Genomic DNA, 24,887 nt, shown 5'->3' with positions numbered 1-24,887 from the left:
GGGGAAGATTTAGGCAGTGAAGAGCTGGAAGAGATGATGGAGGAATTCAACATTTTTGACACTGGGAAATTTTTAACTGCAAAGACTGGAAAGGTGAAACAAAGGAGTCTCAGAGCAGAGACTCAGTGGAATAATAGCAAGATGGGAAAATATGCACAGTTGTGCTCCCTTTATGTAGAGGTCTCTGGGCTATTTGATCCCTAAACACTGTGCATCTGACTTCCAGAACCCAGGCGAGTTTTACTTTGAAAACTTGACACTTTTCTAAACAGCACAAGTTAAAAACGACAGCAAAAACTTCTAAATGGAGCAGCCAATTTGAATCTTTCAGGTAAGGGGGACAAAATAAATAGGGGTAAAGGGTGTCATCCTTGGAGTTGTGGAGATTGTCTCAGAGCTGCCCTAAAATGCACAGAGTCTTTCAGGGTCAGCTTTCTGCCCACACTGAGCAGAGCAGCTCTGTGGGACTTCAGGGCATGCAGGGGCTCTGCTGTGCACCCGGGCTCAGCCTGCAGCAGTGTGACCTGAAGTGACACCCCGATGATTAGTGAGCTTCAGATTATTGCACTCCTCAAGTGCATGCTGTGGGCTGCAGGGGGTAGGCAGAGCTTGGACAGCACACATCTGTCTATGTGATCACAATGACCAACCTACCTTTGTGAGATTCTTTTAAAACAAAGAATGATCTTTGTCAGGCCCTGGGGGGCCCTTACTACCAGCATGAAGAGTACTTATTAACCATAAAAGCATGTTTAAACTGATAATATTCAATATTCCTGCAGGGGAATGAAAATCACCAGGCCTGCTTGGGCAAAGGTAACTGTGACACAGAACCAAGAGACAGAACCAAACCCCAGCCTGTGGCCCCAGGCTCTCCAGACATGGCTGCTGACTCCTGGCTTTGCTAGACTGAATGCATCAGAGGCGGCGTCCCCATGCATTTTAGGGTAAAACTGCGTTCTGAATATTGTCAGTTAATTCTCTGATTTCATGCCTGCACAACCTCTCTAGGGGTATACCTGATTTTGAAATCACTTCTGTACTTGTATTTAGCCTCTACCCAGATAATTACAGCAGTGTGGCATCACTATGGCTCCCCTGTGTAAAAGGGAAGGAGGTTTTGTCCTCTTAGACTATTTCTTTTTCCTTTTTTATTTGGTTGGTTTTTTTGTTTGTTTGCTTTTTTTTTTTTGCCTTTTTTTTTTTTAATCCTGAGCTTTCAGCAGCATTGAAACAAAGAACGGAAATTCTTTTAAAAGTTACATGAAAAATTCAGGCCTTTCTTTACCAATTTCTCTTTGATTTGTGATCTCTCAGAGTAGGGTGGGTCATTGTGGAAAATATGGAGAAGAAGAAATATTGCGTTAGGAACAAAATACAAACATGATAAAATGAATCTAGAAAAAAAATAAGAAACAGGGAGTCATCAAAATGAATGATTTCCAAAACATTTCTAAATGTGAACCTCTTTATGCCATACCATTGTCAATGTGTGTTGACATGGCCATCAGAGCAGTCTTTTGGGGATTCAATATTTTACAAGGTTAGAAATTCTGTAGAGAAAAGACTTGTGTCTGTCTCACTCTGCATTTCCTTTGAAGAGGAGCATGAACATGCAAGCTTGGATGGACTTAGATTCTGTTTAGAGGGAAGGAAGGTAAAGCAAGACACAAAAAATTATTTCATCCATCCCACTTACATTTCTGATTATCAAACCTCCTATACCTTAAGTTCTTGCACACTTAGTCCTACTCAATACAAGAAATCTCTGGAAGGAATTAAGGATCAGAGTCCCAGAAAAGCACATGATTTATCTGTATAAATAGGAATTTGGGAGAAGCCCCAGTCGCCATCCTCCATAAATCTGTGTGCAAAATGGTGAAACTCTTCTTCCTAAGCTCAGAATTGGAAGCATTGCGACACTATTTTACAGCACCTGGGAACATTTTCCAATAGACAGATCTGTATAATACTATTCCATTTAATCTGAACCAAACTTCACTGGTGGGCTGGGAGTTCTGTAGTAGATATTTTTATGAGTTTGTGTTGACTCTGACATTTTGAATTTTCTTTCTTCACCGAGGTCATATAAAGGTAGACAGGAGACAACACCTACAAATGGAAAGGGAAAGGGAAATTATAGCAAAACTTCCCTAATTGTGTAATACTAGCATAGGAGGAGTATAAATGCACAGATATCTGTGAGTCCTCATTGAAAAATAAAGAATGTAATCTATAACTAGCAGTTTGTTTTCCTACGAGAGCAGAGTACCGGTCAGAATCAGATCTGGAGGTGACACACAGACATTTCATGCTTATCTGCATAGTTTAAGAGGCTTTTGAAAATACGTGAAGCGTACTCTAGTACACTTCAAAATATTACAGAAAGCTGAGCAGATGTGGGAAATAAAGTATAATTTTTGACAATTTAGGCACATATCTGTGTATGTGGAAGAAGTCTACACAGTTATTAAAAGAAAATGCTGTAACTATCAAATATAAAAGCACCAATCATAATAAAACCCAAGGTCAGATATTGAAAGGAAACCACAACAAAGGCCAGGGTTAACTGCCTAAATCCTAAACAGATAAATCACTGACAGCCACAAAAAAAAATACTTAACTCTAGGATGGCTCATTTAGTTGTCTTTGTGCATGTAGGAGATATCCATTTCAGTCGCTGAAATACTGGCTACTGTTAAAGCCAATTTTTGCATTACACCTCCTTCAAAATGTGGACAGGGCCTGCTATTGTGTGGTGGTGACACAAAGCACACAGGGGGATGAAGATGCACTTTTTATTTATGCAACTGTCAAACAAAGTCAGTGGCAGCGAAGCAGCACAAATTTAATACCAGGAGTGGCAAATAGCAAGTGAAATCATCTATTCATAATTAAAAACTGATTGGATCCATAGATTCCTTGTGGTTAAAATAAAATAAATCACTTCATGCCTAGCTGTGAATGGAGTTCAGTTTGGCAGTGTCTGAAGGCTGTCATGTCATTAGCCCTTTATAATCCCAACCACACGCTTCCTCTCCTAGCTCCATCACAAAAACCCCAACCTGGTTAAGCATTAATTACCTCCTTCCTTCATTCATAGGTGCTACAAAGAATTCAGTCTCAAAGTAGCACCCACATTGCATTTTCATTGAACTGATGGAGCTGGAAACTGAAACACATAAGTAGGAGATGCCATCATATTGGCACTGCACTGCAATGGCTCAGGATAAACTAGAAGGCCCCCTAAAGATTTGTGGGATTTATGTAGGAGGTTTTATGGCAACACTATATCCCCCAGCACATGGTGCTGCTGGCAGAAGCTCCTTCACTCACCAAGTGCTGGGCCGAGCATTGCTATGCTGGAGACCTGGTTTAGGCCAGGGTTGTGTGGCTGCAGGGCCCCCCATGAGGGCATGCACAGCAGGATGGGGCAGGGTGACCCTGGAGGTTCTGGGCTAATGCCTGGCACCATGGGGACCTCCAGCTGTGGGCCAGAGTGTGGGTCACCTGGACACACCACAGCTCCTCATGGCTGCCACTCAGGAGAGAGATGGGAAACTGGGGAAACTTGCTCCCCAGAAATAATGGAGAAGACAAATGCACTTTCACTTCTGGGTTTCTTTTGCACTTCCTTTCAGTGAGACAAGATTTGAATGAGTCCTCATCATCCCTGCTTGCTCCTAAAATCCTTTCCACATGCCTCCCCTTTGCCTCCAGAGTTAGTCTCACCACTGTGTTCATATGGTATAAAAACCTACCTTCACTAGTGCATAATTTTCAGATGTCCAAAAGGCTCTTTCTTTGCACAAATGCCTGCAATTAGGGTTAAAAATAATGAGGATTAATAATTTTATTCCTAAAGCACTCCCCCTGCTGATGGACTCTGAGAGAACCGTACTATATATTTAAGTATATGATAAAATGTAGGAAAACATAGGAATGGTCACTGAACAAGCCTCGATAACCTGTAAGAGGGATAAAATAAGACAGTGAAAAGGGACTGAATCCCAAGAAAAAAGAGCAAAGACTGTGATAGGAAGACATGAACATGGAATAGTCATATAAAAAATTAGCACTTTTTTTGCTAATTTTTTTTAAGAGGTAAGAGACCTCACATTTCTCAGTTTGGAGAAAAATGGATCTTTGAATTCAGTGCAGAGTAACTTCAGGAGCTCAGGACTACTCCAGCACACTCCTCACTGCTGAAGTGTGGCATTCCCTGGGGCGGCAGTGCCTGGTGGAGGTTGCTGCAGTGAAGGGCTCAGTGTGTGCTGAGGGAATTCACTGGGAATGAGCTCAGGGAAGATGTCATGGATGCTGTCAGAGCTCAGACTGCTCCCAGCTCCTAAAAGCCCTTCCCTCCCTACTCAAATCAAGCAGTTTCCTCTTAGGCAGTCCATGTAAAACAATCCTGTAACACACTAATGGAGGCCTGAGCAAGCATGCATGTTGACAGCTCTGAAATGCAGAGAAAGGAGTGGAGAGTATGGGAGAGGTGTGGAAGGGGCCCTTACTGACAATCATGATAAATGTTTGTGGCTTTTCTTTCACACTTGGAAGTGTAACAAACACCAGATTAAGCATTTGCAGGTAGGAATTTGGGCAATCTTTATTTAATGATGTTCAATTCTATGTGTAATGCTATTGTGCGGCTTTATTATTACAATCTGTTTCTACCTCTCCCTCTCCTTGCCTACTCCCCCCAGCTCCCAGTGCAGTCAGACATGGAAACTATGGATGACCTGTTCCTACTGACAACCTTCTCTCACATCTTTAGAAACAATCAGGCACTTTTAAAGGGCTGTAAATACAGTTCTTGTAGTATTGCTTAAAAATCTATTCAGCTTCTATTTTCACAGGAACTGTTTTTTAACGATATCTAACAGTCCTTCCTGTTGGTACCCTTTCCAAAAGAAGGAAGTATCACAATGGTAAGTCACCAGAAGGGGAAAAAAAAAATCAGAAATCTTTTCCATGGCATTACCTAGATAATCCAGTCCACATGTAGCTCTGCACATGAGCAAGTGACCCCATGGACTGGAGCAAGTCTCCACACACATGTGTAAATCAAGGCCACATAGTTCTGTTTGCAGGATCTGAGTTCTGCTTCAATTCTGAAACAGAGTAAGATTCACATGGTTGTGATTCACATTGAATTTGAGCCTCAAATTTGAACATGCCAGCTTGTCATCAAGCTAGCTGCCTTTATTTTATTTTTGGCTTTTTCTTTGTCAGTGCGAGCTTCTTGTATTTCAGACATATATATATTTTGTGAGGCAGCTCAGTCTGTTGAGCCAGGATCTTTCATCAAGGGAAGAAAAGTGCATTGCTTGATTCTTAGAGAAAGAAGAAACATTGCTTGCTTTTTGGAATACATCCAAACTGTCTGTGACACCTTAAAATACCATACAAGTACTGCAATTTGTCATAAATTAAACTATAAATGGGCTTTAAAACACCCATAGTCTGATTAGCATGTGACCAAGTATAGCAGTCAATAACATATCCTGATACAGTAACATGTCCTGAGTCAATAACATATCCTGATAGAATTTTACAGCTCTAGTGGTCTCTAGGCATTTTTACTGAATCTTCTGTGTTTAAGAAGAATAATGGATTCACTGTTTTGCAGCATAATTCTCATTTTTATTGCAATGTCCCTCCTAATTTTGGCCTCAAATCTTCTGGAAGCTGTGGTTTGATGCTTTTTCAGGTTTTTTCCTCAGATCTCCTCTCCAGGCAACAACCCCACCACCACAAAAAGAATCCCCAATCCCAAATTTTGACTCTGTCACTAAGACATTAAACAAGCAACCAATCAATTAATATTTTCTTCTAAGGAAGTCAAAATAGTTCAGATATTTCCATAATGATGGATGAACAAATAGAAAGATGGTTACCACTTCCAGTTCTGCATCATGTCCACAGTTTATCCTCTCATTACAGGCTGAAGGCTGTGGCAGAGATTCCCATTTCAGGCACCATGCATCACTGTCATGACTGTGTGGCTTGGGGACAAGAGTGGGGTCACATTTGGGCAGTCAGATTAAGATTAGAAACTGAGAAACTTGCTACCATCTCATGTCTCTGAAGGCATGACCAGTAAAAGAAGGTGTATTTCTGCTTTTCTTCTCTATCATAGCCCTATGGAATTAAGTGTCAGTTAAGGGATGTGAACATAATGTGTGGCCTTGCTATATTCCAGAGTTCCAGTCTGTGCTAGGAAAGCTTGCCCAGTTTCTTCCAGGTGGGGTTCCCTCCCCCAGATCCATATTGGACATCCAAGATTAGCCCCAGGGAAAACTTAATTGAAGTCATATTTTAGTACTAAACAGACATTTTTCTTTTTACAAGAACTTTAAACTATAGTGAAGAAAACTGAAAATTTCATCATGAAGCTGCAAACTGCTTTTCTGCAGAACTGCTTTTATTAAATTTGTCCGTTTCTCACAATTACAGTAGAAATAAAGAAAAGACCACAACTGCTATGTTTTATTTTATTTTACTTGAAATTTCATAAGCAGTTTTCATTATCACTAGAACACAGAAAACTAAGACCTTCTTCTTAAGCTACAGTAATGGAACATGGAAAAATTGAAGAGTCAAAAGCAGAATCTCATCTTTGCATCTCAACAAAAAAAAGTTTTAATGTGAAGTAAGTGCACATTAAAACAATAGCACTTTGCTAACTTAATAGTATCTATTTGAAATGTCGTATGTAGTCAGAATGCTTTGAACTATAAAATATCTTTATGTGTTTAAAGAACAGAACCGTGCAAGGTATTTCATGTAGCATTTTATAGCATACCAATATATCTTTTAATTCATGTGCCAGAGAATTGAAGAGATCTTTTGACTCCATATTATGTGATGTTTTCATTAGATACTTTTAATGTGATGGGTATTTTAGAATTTATCTCTCTATAGTATAGTCCATTGCCTGGCTCTTTTTCTCAACAGTTTCCTTATGGCTAGGTGATGGTTTAAAAATTTAGAATTACTTCCAAAAAGCATAACCAGAAGAGAGTTGTTCTAACTGAAAACAATTTTGCTAAATAAAGAAGAATGCTTCTATAAATTGTTGTTTTCAGATTTGTTCTGCTTTTGTGTACTGGATACTATAGAGTACTGTACAAAATTCAGCCCTTTCATACGACTGTATTGAAATCAACACAGTGGGATAATTGTAAAGAGTTTCCAGCAAATTATATGAGCTTAAATTAAATAAAAATAACACTAGGATAAATTAAGCCCCTAATTAGATAATTGAAACTGCTCCTTCCCTTCCCTTCCCTTCCCTTCCCTTCCCTTCCCTTCCCTTCCCTTCCCTTCCCTTCCCTTCCCTTCCCTTCCCTTCCCTTCCCTTCCCTTCCCTTCCCTTCCCTTCCCTTCCCATCCAGGCCTAGAGGATGATGATGAAATCAAAACTGAGCCCAATACAGACAGAATCCTGTCAGTTATGGCTGATTGATTTCACTACTTCCAATTGAAAAAAAAAAAATAATGCAGATAGAGCAGGATTTGCACAGAGGAAGAGTCAGCAAAATTGGAAACAACTCACAACCTCTAACCACAGCCACCAGGGAGAATACAAACAACAACGTTGTATTCCTTGGTTTGCTCTGTGTTTTGCTTTGGGAGCTTTACAGACACCAGACTTTGATTTTTCCCAACCAGGAGTAGGTATACATGGAGTTTTTTAAGCATATACTTAGGATATTTATGGATTCCACTTCCATTTCAAGTCAAAACAGCACAGATCCTTCTCTGGTATGAAATGCTTGTTTCAGAGAAGAAATGCCAAGTAACACTGGTGATTTTCAAGTCACATTTGGGATCTCTGACACAGATCAAACAGCTGTCAAATTTATTGGTGCTCCAAATCAACAGACGAAGCACACATTTTCACATCTGTTCAAACCACCAAACCAATGGTTTTGTCTTTTGTTTGCTTTCAGACTAAGGCTCCAAATGCAGTTAAGGCTCTGTGCCCACACCACGCACACCACGTCAGAACTGTAAGAGTTAAAAGCATATCTGATGGTAAATTGAGGAAAGACTTACAAAGATGAAAACATGGGGCACCATTTTGGTCAAGCTCTGCTTCAGGAAGAAGAAATCCATGATCTACGGCCTGGCATCTGGCCTAAATTATTTAATCTGTTACCAGGTTGACAGTTTTGGCATCTCTGTCTTTCATTGTTCCTTACAAGTTTGCAGTGCCTGGGCTGCAGCCGTTCCTGGTAGGCTCTGGAAGCCCTTCCCTACAAGGAGGCCGTTCATCATCATCGTATCTCTGGGCAGTCTGAGGTCTCCAGCTTCAGACACAGAGCTGCCCCTGGAGCAAAACAGAGAGCGCGCTGTTAACTATTTAACTGTTACCCAAATGAAACTCATATATTACAGTCCTAGAGTAAAAATAAAACAGAACACAGTTTTAATTGCTATTTCTACAATAAAATTGTGGCTTATTTATAAGTTGGGATTTTATTACTTACTGCAATTTATACACACTTTATCTGGAAGTTCATGGTGGGCAACAAAGGACTGCTCACATTTTTTTTTTTCGTGACTTTTCCATGAAAGCATAACTGCATCTTAAAATATGGTAAAGTAGTTTATAAGTAAAATGAAAAAAGTTTACATGGAAGATTACATAAAATACGTCTGTCTTTTCAAACCATTGAGATACATAAACAACTCGTTAAAAACTGAAAAAGCCAAAGAAAAGGACAAAAGACCCTTTAATAAGAAGATGTTTTTAACAGATTTTTTTTCTGCTTTTCAAAAGACAGAATGTTACATTGTTCCTAGGAAGATGATCTCAAATGATCAGGAAAAATACCAAAAATTTCAGTAAGCACTGTCCCTGAAAGAGATTATGCTAAAGCTTACAAAAAAAATTGCAAGTTGAGATGTCATTTTAAATAGAATCCAGGCTCTTATTTTTCCATTGCAAAGAGTTTTCTGTTATGTCAAATGAAATTTTAAGATCACCTATGAATTTGCAACTGAACCCTTTACTGCCAAATCTGATTCCAATCCCTAAAAAATCTGTTTCTGTAATATGGCCAGCAATGCAGTAACTTCTAAAAGGTAGCCAGACATATTGGCAAAAAAATATATGTGGTTAATCAACTAAAACTATGTAGTAGTTTGGGAACAATCAATCAATTTCCAGAACCTTTAAGGCATGCAGTTGCTGTGAGGATATCCAAGAACAATAGTAATACTAATGGCTAATGTACACAGATGTTTTTGAGATGGTCTTGTCTTTATTTTTTATTTTCAAGATGCTTCTGCACAATTTTAGGCTCTACTGTTAGACAAAACAACAAACCCATTACAAATAAATTCCAGATAATAATACAAATGTAGAGGGACAGTAGGTGTCACTTTGCACCAAGGTAAAATAAGCACTACTAAAAAGAGGTTTATGTTCAACCAGTGGCGTTTTCTCAATCTGTGCTTACCCACATAATGGATTGGAGACTTAAACAGAGACTTAGGCAAAAATGCAGAGAGCTGCATACAATGATGGGGTACTGAAAACTCCCTGAGTTACTCCTTGAGGCATCATAGCTGGCAACTTGAAAGATGCTTTAGCAACTTGAAAACTGTTCTGTCTAAAAGCAGAAAATGTCTCATTTTTAGTAAACAAAGCTAAGCTGCTCACTTCCACCTTCACACTTCAGCCTGCCTGGCATCCAGGAACTCTGCTAAATTCCTTGAGGGGCTCATTAAAATACATTGCACAAAGTCACCCCTGAAACACGGCAGTAAGGAGCAGTAACCATAAAACATAGTAGCACTTTCTGAAGTTCTTTAGAATAGCTGGGGGAGGATTCCAACCACTCTTATGCTCCCTTAATACTGTAATACTGTGGTCTGAGCTCTGACCAAAGAGATGTGTGACCAAGGTTCACTTCCTGGCTATATCTCAGAGGATTTTAACTCCTGTTTACCACTTCCTGACTCTTTATACATCAGGTTGCTGGCTTCTATCCTGAGAGAGGTTTGTGTATGTATATTACATTAAACTCATCTTGGATAAGTTAGCAGACTCAGCAGAGTAACCAAGAGATAGGCAAAAGCAGCATCCATGTGAGGACAGTACCCAGCTCACTGTGTGTTCTACTGTAAATTATGGAATTGCCTTTAATCTCCTTAAAAACACTTTTAGAAATCTGTGATCAAAGTAGACATAATAGCCCTGTCACATGAAATGAAAGCCCAGATTTTTGCAGTTAAACCACCATAATCCTATTTAGGTCATCTGAGAAGGAATAGTGTTTGGGGCCTGCAGTTTTGCTTTCCCTGATGAAACCAGCTGCTTTTCCATTCTAGAATCCTGATGGGCTACTTGCTCCTTTGGCAACAAGTGCTGCAGAGATGGTCTTCCCTTGAACTGGCATCATCTAGTTGTTTTGGGATTTTTATTGGGATCAGTACTGGATTGTGCCTAGCACACACATGAACTCAAAATGACGGAAGTATTTTTGTTAAAAAATCTGTTAAAAACTATGCAAACACATAGCTTTACTTTTCTGCACAAATTTGACAGGTTGCATCATTGTTAATATGATGCATTTTAAAATTAGTGTAAGATATTTCCAAAGCTACTGTGGTAACACAGATCAAGTGGAAGATTGGGTTAAACTTTACCTGAGCATTTTGGAAACATAACTTTTTTGGCATAGAACCCAATTAGTCTTTTTTCATGCTTTTTCTCTTGCCATAACTCCATTTGTTTCAGAGGTCACAGTTAAAATTTTAAAGATTTTCAGGTGATTTTGATTCATATTTCCCTGATAAAGTTTAATAAAGCAGATCAGATTACTCTGCCCTATGAGTCAGTTAACTATGCTCCTATTTATTTGAGAAGCAGTTCTTGTTTTCAGGTATGTAAAAACATTTTATAACCTCAAATATTTTTTCTTTTCTCTTAAAGGTTAGCAGCAATTCTCCTGTACATGGAACATTTGTGATCCCAAATCATTAACAGAATCTATGTCTAGACTAAATACTACATTTTAAAGCAAAGTATTTCAAAAACCAGCTACTCCTCCATTTACATACCCAGGCTTAAATTTTAGGTGTTTGTTTCCACTGTAGCAAATGATGATGTCATTAACACCTAAATCAGGACAGAAAAATGCCTGGTTTTAGGTGTTAGTGACATCATAACTAATTCAGGGAGCACATTGCACCCAGAACTTCTAGGCCTGGCAAGAAAAAGAACTAATGTCAAAACACACTTACTTGTCTAAAAGATACTCATGTCTAAGAGAAAAACCAACCAAGATCATGATGTGGAGATCTTAAAAACTTTGGAAAAAAAAAGTTTAAAAAAATATTTTGCTGTTCACAAAGAAAATGGTTGAAAATATGTGTAAAACATATGTTTTGGTGCTTTGAAGTGGTTTGCTTCTAACAATAGAACTGCACACTCATCACTGGTCATGGGATAAATGTGGTTTGGGGGATCTGTGTTATGCCAAGACTCAAAGCATTTAATATGAGCTTTGTTTTGGAGCAACGGCAACAGCAAAAGTGAGCTGACATGCAGACAATGGTGACTTCAAGTTTCTGAAAGTTACATGATCACTTAAGATCCAGGGCTTCAGAAAGTCCCGTGTGACATGAAAACATCTGACGCACTAACCAGCTGCAAGACTTTCCCAGACTCTCATCAGCACATGTACCTTTGCAAGCTCTGCTAGAGCCCAGAGGAGATAAACTCTCTTCCTGCACAACTTTTGCAACTCTTGGAGCTGTGCTTCATCTCTTTGCATAAATTGACTGGTTTATGTCTCATACTGGCGTTGCACCACATCTCCTCAGAGGAAAAGCTCCAGGGCTGCTGGTGCCCACAAGAGTTAGCTAGCAGAGTGTGCCAGAAAGCACAAGTACACAATTATTTTCCAAAAGAAATGTACATTTTACGCAGACTTAAATATTGTGTGGCTATGGATATAAATCCAAACGCTTAAGGATATCTATTCTATCAATTACTTATTATATGTATTACCCATTTTGTGTGCCCCTGCATACATTCACACACTTGAAGAGCCACCCTTGTTATTTGCACATTTTCCCTGTTCAGTTTTAATCTGTTGGGCATCAATTTCTGTCTAATGAGAGATGATCAACACAGACACAGAGCCCTCAAGAGTGATTAACATCTCTTAATCCAGACCCCTATTTTCCTCTCTAAGGCTCCCTGCCCCTCACCCATACTCCTTACAACGCTGCAAAACATGGCCACAGCTACAAAACCTGGAATAGACTAAGAAGAAATTTAGGGTCATCTGAGAAGATGAAACCAAGATATCTCAGAGTCTTTGAGTGGCTCTGCTGCTGTCCTGTGTTACCCCTTGAAAGTAATAAAAGGAGCCATGAGACTCACACTTTGCTTTACATTAAATTCAGGTAGAAATGCTAGAACAGACAAGACGAGCAAAAGCAGGTCATCAGCACAGGCTGAACTTGCTTGCCTTACTCAGGCAAGTAGATACCATAATGTTAACACATAGTAAAACCCCATTATTCCGCATACATCAAGTGCTCGCAGGCTTAGGTCTCCCACTGGAGACTCAAGTACTTCAAAACAAGTAAATAGTGAGGAGAGACAGGAAAGGAGAGAAAAAAGTTCTGATGAAGCATGAATGGAAAAAAGAGTGGCAATAACATCAATTGTTGAAGTACCATTTATGTTCATGATATAAGGTCTCACCCATCTGTCATTTCATTTAGCAGCAGAAGGTGGGGGCAGCACCTCCATGTCCAGTCCTGTAGTCTGCATATTTCTTTAACCTTTAAAATCACTTCCGCAATTTCTTTTAAACAGGGATTACCAAACTGGCAACAAAATATAAAAGTAAATGCATTTACAATATGCCCTCTAGATAGCTTTACTGTCACGGAAATAGTTTTGCTGTGACCATGGGCTGTAGGAGCAAAAGGCTGCCAAAATTACATGGTTTGCAATGATAAAATTCAGGTTTCACCAAACATTTTGCTTCTAACCTGCAGCCATCTCAGCTGTGAAGTGCTTATTAAGTTCCTTTCATGCCCATAGGACCTGCAGTTTGTAAATGCTGCAGGTGTGAAGGCATTGTGTGGCACTTTTAGGTTAGTGAAAGAAGATTGTTATTCATGGGTGAAATATTCTATTTATTCAGTGGAAGAGAAGTAATGTGTGTGGGGGTGGAGAGTGCAAAGCTGATGATAGAAAGACATAAATAGAAACAGACTTCCACAGAGCACCTCAGCCATTCCATCGTATTGCTGCTTCAAGCTTTTAAGTCTCCCCACAATGGCCAAGCACTGGGATTTTTTCTTTAATGACACCAACTTTGCTGTATCTCCTGCCACTAAACTATTTTTAAAAGTTTACCTAATTTTACTTAATTGTCATGGAGTAACAGTAATAGTGCCAGACCATACTAAACCAGTGGCTTTTATTTCTTTTTCTGTATCTTCTATAGAATTGAGTGTGATTAGACTGTCAACTGCTCTCATTCACACAGGAATACATCCCCAGAAAGTTGTGACTGAGAGTGGGCTTCATAAATACAGTATAATTTCAGAGTTATGTACTTAGAGGTTGGTGGAGGACTTCCAATGAAGTTTTTTTTTGCTTTGTTTTTTTGCGGTTTTCTGCTTTCAATGACATCCTGACAGTGTCTCTGATGTATCACCATGAAATTGTAAGATAGAATACAGGAATGTTTACTGAACTTTTTGTCAGGCCAGCAATGTAAAATTACATTACGTGTAAATATACTACCTGTACACTAAAAAGTCTTTTTCGAGTGCTGCACTTAATCCCTCATTTTTTAAATTTTCTTTTCTAATTTGACTACAGACATGTGGGTGTCTGAATTTTTCAGCTCCAAGTGTGCTGCATTTTTAAATCAACTGGGGAGGCAGGAAGCAAATATGCATGGGTTGTAATGCTGGCTGACATACTGCATTATTGACTAACCCCACCAAAAAAAAAAAAAAAAAAAAGCTAGCATATCAAAGTAGATTATGTAGACAAACATCTAACATAAATTCTAAGACAATTTTTTCTTTAAAGAGAAGTTCAGAAAACTGAACTGAAGTGGGTTAACACTGAAACTCCTCCAAACTGAGTAACACAGCAGATTCCCTTGCTTACACCTCTTCTACGTTACTGGCAGCTGCTGAGTAGACAGTAATATTTCTCTTTATTAATATTAAATGGAGAATATTCTATCCCCGCGAAGCCAGGAGAAACTTAAGCAACATCTGAATTCACCTAGCATTCAAATGAAGGGGGGTGTTGTCTTGGCCGCGGCACCAGCTTATTTTCTGCTAGATCATGAAATCTTTACAATTGTCAGAGCCTCAACACCTCATTCACAAGACATGGACATGATTAAGTACCGACTCGAGGAGTCTAATACCTCCTCTCCAGTTACCAGCACACATCCCCCTGCACCATTTGCAAGACTCCAAGCGTTTAAGGGAGCAAATACTGATCAGCAAGATTCCAGCAAATCACCCACAATAGTACTAAAGTTGGAAGATAATAGTTATAGCAACAGGAACAACAATGGCAAATTCATCTGGTTTTTAGCAAAGGGGTTCTTTTTAGCATTTAAATATATAACAGTATATTACAAGCCTGAATCAAAAGACAAGTGGAAGAGAATTTTGAACCCGCATTTCTTTCAGGCACACATTACTTCAGGCATTTGAAGAAAGTGTCGAACAGCTTCCCCACCCACTTTCTCAAAGTGGAGGAGAAATTGCTCTCAAATGTTGGTTATAAACTTGTAATCTGAACTCCAGCCACTCGGCAGGGCTGCAGAAGAATTTACGATGTGCTAAATATTTCCTTTGTTCTTCCCAGTGGTAGCCTGCTGTAGCAATTAGAAAGCAACTGACTGCACATGTAAACTGTGGCTCTTTTCTAAAGAATTGTTCGTAATTGTTAGAAGCCTTCCTGAGCAAGACTTGTTCTGCTAATACTGCAATACTTTAGGTGCATCTGTATTAATTGTCTGTATGATTTTTTTCTCATCATCTAATCTTAGTCATGTCCTCTAGGTACTTTACTACTGGTACAGAAGGCAGACACACTGTTGACCATTGGTATAATTTAGCCATTACCAACTGGGTACCTGAATCCCTCTGTCTTTATTGGGCACCTAGGTAGCTCCCATAGGAATGATGTGTTTTTCAGGTAAATGATCCAAACCAGTACCACAACATTTGTTTCCATTGCTGTATGAATATAATACAAAATAAAATTTAATTCTTCTTGATTACAACAAAGAAAGCAGTCTCCTAAGCCATTCTGTTGCACACTGATAGCACAGAATATCGAAACCCCCAACGGCAAATTTGATGTAAGCTTGCTATGAAAGAAATTGCAAAGAAAAGTGCCTTGGAAAGATTGCAGGTCTTGTAAATAGGAAAGATGGCTTTGGGAGCTATCCCACCCACCAGCATCCATTGCCTTAGACATAACTACAGACAAGGTAATGAGCAAGGCAAAGTAGATCAACTGGCGCAGCTGCCATAGCAGGAGCACAGGACATGCTGAATGTGGAGGCTGCTAGTGAGAAGATGATGGACAAATGCACTAAGCAGTGACACCACTGCTCTCCTGGGAGTGAGAGCTCACGGTGAGGAATATGTTAGCTCTCCTGGGAGCAGCTTTAGGCAGCCTTTTGCTGTTGGTCACCTCCTGCCCAGGGCTCAGTATGCAGGTGCTGGCCAGGAGCCAAGGGCAGCCCCACAACCTTGCTGCCCCGTGTTGCTTCTGCAAAAGAGGTTGAGAGCAGCGAGGAAGCCAGAGGGGAAGCTTCCTCTGCGTGCCAGCAGCAGGATCCATGGGATTTGGCCTTGGAATTCCTGTGGAGCCTTAACCACTACATCAAAGTCAGCTCCTTGGCATTTGTATGCTATTGCTTAGCCCTCTGGCTTTCCTAATCCTGGGGATGGTGTACCATATTTTCCCTCTGAAGCCTGAGGGAAACACAGTTCCCTAGTCAAAAAACAGCCAACATCCATTGAAAAGACAGCAAACTACCACCTCTGGCAGGTGACCTCCAATGTAAACCACCGGACATACAAATTGAAAGCAAACTTTCACATACATACAGGCCTTGATTCAAGCACACGCTCCTCTGTGGTGGCCTTTGCTCTGTTGCACCACCTGGCAATGTCTGGAATCAAGTTATTTATAGTCTATACAATGAGAAGTCAAATGAGTTGGATGGTTCAGAGTTTTGGTAATGAGATACAGAGGTTTCTGTTTTGGGCTTGCTGTGTCAGACTCAGGCTGGACTGGTGTGAAGGAGTGGAAGTCATTGCCATCCAGTTGTTTCTCAGCAATACATGTGAAATGGACTTTTGTTTGTGCACCCTTCCTTTGAAGGCTCTGCAGACAAGCCAAGAAGGAAGGCAGACTGAATACTCTCTTTCATCCCTAGATTTGACCCTTACCAGGCAGAGTGAAGATGCTCCACAGCCAGTGCTTTAACACCTTGCCAAGAATTTTGAGACATGTTTTCCAGAACAGATCCAAACTCCCAGCGATGAAGTTGGCAGAACGGATCCCAGCTTGTGCTACTGCCTCCTATACTTTAAATGTAAGCATGAATGAAGAGAGTCTCCAGACAGCACTCACAGCCATATCTGCCACAAGAACAAGTCATGCTTTTACTCTATGATATTGCACTGGCTGTGGTATATCAAACACAGCCCTGCCATCAATTCTTTCATTCAAGACAACAACCAGTTTACTTTTTCAACTGGCCAGCTTCTTATCACTGTTATGAATTTGTATTTCCTTGGATTTTTAGGGCAAATTAATAACCTCTGAGATCAAGTCATCCTCTGTGCCAATATGAGTGCTGAATATTGTTGTGTTTACTTGTCACAGGACTAAAGGGTTCATCATCCTGACACTCCAGTCTCATAAGATGCCTTGAAGTATAATCCATCCCCAGCTGCCAAGTTATAGGGAGAATCCTAATGATCCCATCTTTTTGCAGTTTTAGTAGTGATATGAACAAAAACTCAGTGTTTCCCTCCTTTTGTGTCATCAGCAAAATATTGATGTATGTGTCCTGGATTGCTTTTATTATTCAGCTTTCTCATATATAAAAAATAAAGGTACACCAGGTGAGAGAAAGAAATCAGAACAAGGAACAAAATTCAGTGGGAGTTGAAGAAAAAGGTAACACTTAGAGGCTGTGTTCAAATGACTGCTATCAGCACATGGAGCAAAGAGGATCTATTTGATATTCTTAGCGCTCATTTATTACTTGTTTCGTGGAGATGTATGCTTCTGTCTCAGCTTTGTATTGCAGGAGCACTGCCACCACACACATTCCCTCACTATTTTTTTCCTTGCTTTGACCTACTGAGAGGAACACTTTTCTGCAGGCTCTGCCAGTGCAAGAGGATATCAGTTGTCTCCTGGACTCTAACTTTCCATCAAACTGCAGTTGTAAATCTAAGCACTAAATTGATTAATTTTTAGCACTATGTGTTAAGGCAGAGCCAACAAGGCCAAAATATGATTAACTCATTAGGTACCACAGGCACATTGCAATAGTCCTTGCTGCAAAAAGCTTTTAACTCAAACAGATAAGACCTGCCACAGATGTAAGGGAAAATAGAGGGAAAATGAACAAATTAACTAGTCTAAATTCTAGAAAGAACTCCAAATAACACAATAACTTTTGATGATAAATCACCAAAAAATGTAAATGAGATCCTACATTTTGGCTCTTTTTTAGCAGAACTGCATAAAGATTTTTGACAGACATTGTGTTATGTATTTCTTCTTATAAATGGATTCTCAATATCATAGCATTTATAGAATTAGTCTCTTACCTAAGGATTTTAAACAAATACCATTTAGTGCAAGCTCCTCATTCTCCAATGCTTGGATAAATACTGATCTCAATTTACATATTGAAGCCTAGAAAGTCAGGAGACTGGCTTAGCATTCTTCTAGAGAATTCAAGCCAAGGCAATATTCCAGGAGCAACATGTGTGGTTTTGCCTACTCAGTAGGTGACATTTGCTCTGCATTCTACTGACCTATTTTGTAGTTATTCAGTGTGAGGGTCATCACTCTCAAGACTTAAAGTGTGTTGTTTTAGGCTCAGAGGTGCAGGAAAACTGGATGGAGACAGAGGAGGACTAAGTCACTGTCTTCCATATGAAAGAGCTGTGGACAGTGGCAGAGAAAGCACAGGTAAATAGGACAGCAGGGATTAACAGCTTTTACAATGAAAGAAGAATCAGTCCCATTAGTTTTTAAGGTGGCTCTGAAAAAACATGGTCATACAGTTTATTTTTACCTCACTGAACACTGCATTTAGAACATTAGCAAGAAGCACTGCAAGAATGAAATTAAAGTTATCAAAGTGCTGTTAAATTTCATCCACTTGAACATCAGCTAGAGTCACAGTAACTTGTGCCAACAGCCTCTGATTATTTTTATACTTTGTTTGACAGACACTTCTGGAAATGTCTTCTTGTTTTACGTCGTCAGCAGGGCTCTCAGGCTAAGTTCCTTACGTATCTCTCAATGCTGCTAAGCTGATTGGCATTTACTTGTACCCCCTCACTGTAAGAATCATGGAGTCTGACTTGGCAAGAACCATCTCCCTTTTTTTCTTTATTTTGTTTTGAACAGAACAGCTGCCCTCCAAACTTAAGCCCATCTGGTCTTATTTGAAAAACGAAGGGGCAAAAATAAAAATCAGTTCTCACTAATTAGAGGAAAGTTGTGCATAAACAATTGAAAGGTCTTTTCATACTTATGGCCTGACATTTCCACAAAAAGCTTAATTGCTTGCATGGGCCTAAAGGGTTATGTTCTTTTTTTAAGTTGCATATGCTCTCTGCCAAATACTAGCTTGGACATGCTGTGAGTGATTTTTGGATCACCAGCAGCTCTTGCTATTTTAGGCTCTGTCACAGCTTGAAATTGTAATTAATTTTGAGAATCCTGACAATCATAATTATGACCATCCTGGTGTCTGATAAGGCTCACTTTGCTTTTTTTTTTTTATAGGAAATATTTGGATTTAATATTGGAAAAAATTCCATACTGCAGACTATCAAGCTGCAATAAATTTTTAATTCAAAAATTAAACACCTGCCACATAAAGTAGGGCAGGAAACAAGAACAAGTTTCCTGGTTCTTGTACCATGAAACTTGTAAAGTTTTCATTAATGTTCTTGTCATGAATTCAAGATTCTCTGAAACTCTATTCATAACATTATGTAAAGGAAAAGACAATCAAAAATGACTTGTCATTGCAGTTTTGGATGCTTAAGATGCTTAAAAGCGACAATTACAGGTTTATCCAGGAGGAACCATTTTTATTTTTGTCAAAGTAAACACTAACTTTTGCTGACTCTTTAGACAACTACTTTCTCTGTCTCTGATTCAGTTGCTTTTTGCTATTTTGGGGTTTCTATTCATCATACCCTCTCTCTTTTCACCATATCCTTCACTTTCTCTCTAATTTTGATTAGGAAATCAAGTTTTGGACCCAAGAGATCCCCAAAATATTGTACTGAACTGCTGTTCCAATTGAGAGTTTCCATTCCCCTGAATATCTCCCTGTGGGATAAAAAACACAAAGTTTTGAAAATTTCTCATCTGTTCCCTGAAACTTAAAAAACACTGTGTTCTTTTATGACGGGTGAAAATTCATGATGCTTATGACTTCCAGCTTACACTTCAACTTCACATCACTGGCAATTTGTAATAGCAAGAATAGCAGGAGTACTTTTCCTTTCTGTATTTTAGAGACATTGAACTAAAAATTCACTGGAGTGAAAGAAGTAAAGAGTGAAAAGAAAATATATTTCGGACCTTTGGATTCACTTCTGATTGCCCTGGGAAATAATAACATCCCTCAGCTGTTCTGTGGCCCTTGAAGAGAGAAAAAGCAGAGTGCATTTGCCTGACTGCTTAAGTAAGGACATGCGTCACGCTGTGGTCACTGTTTTCTGAGATTTATCGTCCCTCTTTAGCAGCTCCCATTAATAGCAGAAGGAATGACACAGAGTTACAGAAGGGAGGATGTCCCTTCTGAAAGAACACTGTTGTGTGCTATTTGGAGTACAACACTCAAGGCCAGCTTGTACCTTGCAGGTTTTGGCTGATTTGGGATACTGCAAAGCCCCAGTATAAGTAGGGAAGCACTCAAGGAACTTCCTAGGGTATGGATTCCTAGCCTGAGATGACACTTGGTTAAGGAAGTCAAGACAGGCAGTTCTGTGCAATCCCCTGCCTGTGAAAACAGAGAGTTTGGCTGCCTCAGAGTACAGGAAAGAGAGAAAAGCTATTCCTACTTTCTTGTCTGATCCAGGGGCACTTCTTCCATCACTGGCATCAGCACAGCAATACCAATTCCATTCCCCCAGGACAGCAATACCAATCCTACCTGCTTTCATAGCATCCTTTTGTTTTCCCTTGAAAAAGAGTTAACCTTTAGGACACAAAAAATAGTTCTGCTTTCCTATTTGTATTGTATTCAAACAGTTCTTCCAGGAACCTAAGCCCTAATATCATGCACATTTGAAAGGATTATTTTAATTTTTTAAAATAAACATGTGAGTTTTCATCTTTGCTTTCTTCACCAAGAATTTTCTGGTGTAAACTAAATAGATGCTGAATGCTGAGGAAAAAACACCCTCAAAAACAAACAGGTAATGGATCCCATTACTTGTTGGGGTTTCTGAAGGAACTTTGTGATTTGGTTTGAACTCAGATTTTTCAATGCCCAGAACTAGTAAGCCTGGTTAAATATTTGCTAAACAGAATTAATGCATTCAAAAACTCTCGTAATTTTATTTGGAATGGGTATGGAAGCTTCAAACTTACCATTTTTATTCAGTGAAAAACTCAGATCTAAACATGCCCAGCTTTCAGGTCTGTGCATAGATGTGAGAAATTCATAGGTGATGTCATGGATCCACTTCAGAGCTACAGTCATGAAGAACCTGTCAGGGAGATTTTTAACCTCCTTCTCAGTTTTTGGCCAATTCTATTTGGATGTTTTATTTAAAAACTTCTAAACAGCCAAAAATCTGCTGTTGGATATGCCCAGGAACCTCTTTTACAGGACTGAGCAGGTTGCTATTTTTCTCATTCATGACGCTCGATGGGATTTGCAAATTAGTCACAGCCTCACTGGGTTCTCAAATGAGATTTGCTCTGGTAGGCCGTTCTTTAATAGTGTTAAATATTCAAGCCCAGCAAAACTATGACCACCAAAGAGATTAGCAGTGGTTACAATATTTATGCAACTTTGGTTCTATCCTTTATCTGCCTATTGCATACACAAGGCTACTGTTTGCCCTGGAATATGAATTGCCTCCTCTTAACACAACTCCAGGCTTTCAAATGAAGCCATTACTAGTAGTAATACTGGAAACCAAGGTTTCCTTTCTTATCTCAGGTGGTCTGCCAGCATGTCTGATTGTACTCAAACTTTTCCTTTATTTAGGCCAGTATATTAAAATATTTATTTTTCTCTCCCAGCCTCTAGATGGGCTGTTATAACATCTTCTTGAGGCTGAAAAAGAAAATACTGAACCCAGAGTGGGAAGCACTGAAGCCATTAGGTGGCTTCAGACAAGATAAAGAAGGAATAAGATGCATGATAGTTATCAGCTCTAAGACTGTACTTATTGAAATGCCTCTTTAGATATTCCACTTTATTCCACATATAATTTTTACAGTGTGTACTAGATTATGGAGCAAGATAGGGAAGTTTCACAGAGATACTTTGGCATCAACTTCTACGTACTTGTCCTCTTCTCCTCTTCGTCTTCACAGCTGTCCACTCGGTGTAAATGCTCCATCAGGACTGTCACTTCACTCTGTTGTACTTTGATTTCAGCCTCAAACTACTGCACTGCACAAAGATTAATGCACATTCTGAAATATCTGAGAAGCTTCTGGCATGCTAAACATCAGACATTGTGGATCTCTGCATATGTGTTTTGTCAAGCCTGCAGCAGATTCTGCTGCACACAGCCTCTGAACATGACTGTGCAAAGCCTTTGGGGGCACCTGAGCAGTGACAGATGTAAAAAAGAGGCACAGCTGCACAAGCACAGCTCTGAGGGCAAATATCCTGTTTCTTGCACTTTCCCACATATTTCCAGATTGGGGAATTCCTGAAACATAAGGAGTACCATCAACTCCTCCTATGAAATCTTCAGAAAGGATTAAACAACTAATCCTTGCTTGTCAGAAAAAGAAAGATAACCTTTTCCAGGTACCTCACTCCAGGAGGGGACACCACCAATCCTGCTGCCCTGCAGCCAGGGTAAAGCACTGAGCCCTGGAAAGCCCTGACACCAACCACACATCATGGTCCCTGTTCATTGTGCCACCTGCTGCGCATTCCTCCAGGCCCTCAGGCAGGCAGGCACTGCCATGGAAAGAATTACAAGGCCAAAGTTTCTTTTTATGCTTTGGCCTGAGGATGCTTGAGATTAGGCAGAGCACCACCCTGTGCTGCCAAGGAGCCCTTTGCAGGCTTGCCTTTAGAGTACAATTTCCCTCCAGATGTAAATGTGTAACAGGCAACTTAGCAGGTAACCACTTAATTGTCCTTTAGCTAGTAACTCCCTGTCCTGGTCATTAAAACATTTTATATACTGCTCAGAGTATGTACATTGTAGTAGCAATTATACTGAAATAGATAAAATAAAACAGACTGATAAACTTGATTGTTTGTTTTCCCTTACTTTTCTTTCCAGACCTGCTGTAATTGTTCACTATAACAGAAAGAGCAGCAATAATGCTGGTTAACAGGGTTGTTGTTAAGGCATGGAGTGGATTCTGCTCAAAGCTTACAACTAAATTCTCACATACCCTGAAACAAGGCTCCCAGTATTCTTGTAAAGGGAGAAGAACACTCCATTTTATACCTATTTTATGTGTGCTTTGTCCCCTGAGAAGCATTGTGTTGGTGACTGATCTTCAGATCTGACATGGAAATCTTCTTTAGAATATTCCTTGCTTGTTCAGAGCTCTGGGGGCCCAGAACTTCACTTTACATTGCAACTCCCACCAGTACTTCATTGTGCTTGCACTGAATGTTCAAAATCCTTGTGGTACAAATCCAGATGTAAGACCTTCTCTCCTCTATAGAAAGAGTCTGCTTGGTATATTCTACACTGAGTAATTAATTATCGCTTCAATCTAAATTATGCCCAGCCTACTCAGAAAGTTGTGGAGAAATGCTAGTTGCGTAACTAACATAAAAGCGTTAAAAAGGCACCCTTTTTCTTTTACTAAACAAGTTTAATGAGATAAAAGTGTACCTCAAATAAAATGAAACAAAATCAAACCCCTCAGTAGTATTAAATATTTTGTTCTCACAGGAATCTAACCATTCACTAAAACATCAAATTATTTTTGTTATTATCATCCATGTTATCACAAATGTGCAAGATTTATAGATTTTAAATCTAGAAGGGAAAATGATGGATGATGACCCCAAAAGAAAAATGGAATTACATATAGGTGTAATTCATGAGCAAAATAATGCTTTTCACTATAGCATTGACACTTGTTTAGAAAGATGCAAAGACATGGTGCAGGTTTTATTTCCTCAGGGAATTTGTTCCAAGGACAAACATCCTTTACATATAAAAATACATGGGTTTCAACTTCAGTGCATTTAAATTTTATACATTTGCTCTTCCTAATTCTTTTTCCTACTACATGCAGTAGGTATTTAGTACTTCTCTTTACTCTGAACATCACTAAATATCACTGGACATCAACAACATGAAGCGTACCACCAGTGGTCTCCACTTAAACCAGCTGGATTTTCTCTTGTGTTCCTGGAAGGAGATCTGTTTCCAACTACTTTAGACTGTGCCAAAGTCCAATGCTCTTGAAGAAAATGCCTTGCATGAAGTTAAGCACAACAAAAAAGTACTAAGATTTGAAAAGCCACAACTGAATAGGAATTAACATCTTGAATTCATGAATAAGCAAAGATAAATATTAGAAATGTATTGTAAAAGAGCCTGTGAAATCATTATTTAGCTCCATTATTCATTTATTATTTCCCTAGTAAGGAAATAAATGGCATTTCCGTTACTAACTGAATTTGGTCAAGTAGTCTTGAGTATTTGCAAAGAAAATGAGAAACTAATTCCTAACTTCAAGCTGACACCAGAAGGCATCTAGTTTGTTCTGTGAAGAAGGATCAGTTACATGTTTATTTATAGCCTGTGAACCAGGATGACAAAATGTGGGCCCATAACTCGAATGGGCTCCCAAAGTTTGCTGTCAGAGTATTGCACAACATCTCACAGAGAGCATGTGGCTGCCCTGCTTTTCAGGGTAAGAATGCAGCTGCTCCTCTGTAGCTGTCCCAAACAGCAAAGGTGTCCAAGCAAGCCTGGCATGATGTAGCATTTCAACTTCTCTCATCTTCTGAGAGCTAAAGTTGAAGGTCTAACTGCAGTTATTCTATTCTATAAATACAATATTTATATTTATTCAGTTAGCCGTTTAAACTGATCCTCTTTTTCTTTCATTTCCTTTAGTTTCCTTCCAATACAGACTTTTTTTGTTGGGCTGTATAACAGCTTCTACATTTTAATCATCTGTATATCATGTAATCAGAGAGAAACATGAGAGAATCCCTCCAGCTTCAAGACCCATGTTCCTTACATCCCTGTCTGGCTTTCAGCTATGATTTGCTTCCTATCTACACTGGGGAAATAGGGTCATGGTGAAGATAAAAGGCTGTGCCATAGTAGAGACACACTGCCTAGATGAGACCCAGTACTTAAAGAGGTCTTGATAAAGGTAAATTCCAAACCAGCATCATGGG

General features: G+C 39.4%; 1 long non-coding RNA gene across 1 annotated transcript in view; it reads right to left on the bottom strand.

Moving 5' to 3' along the window:
* The window catches only part of LOC141728560 (uncharacterized), a 43,560-nt gene that overhangs the window by 2,989 nt on the left and 15,684 nt on the right, over positions 1-24,887 (bottom strand). The window contains exon 2 of the long non-coding RNA XR_012579630.1: positions 8,068-8,341. This is a non-coding gene — a long non-coding RNA (uncharacterized LOC141728560). The remainder of the gene's footprint in view (positions 1-8,067; positions 8,342-24,887) is intronic.

Source organism: Zonotrichia albicollis, chromosome 3 (genome assembly GCF_047830755.1).
Source record: "Zonotrichia albicollis isolate bZonAlb1 chromosome 3, bZonAlb1.hap1, whole genome shotgun sequence".
NCBI lineage: Eukaryota > Metazoa > Chordata > Aves > Passeriformes > Passerellidae > Zonotrichia > Zonotrichia albicollis.
The sequence above is the reverse complement of the archived record's forward strand: the minus strand, read 5'-3'. Positions and strand labels throughout refer to the sequence as shown.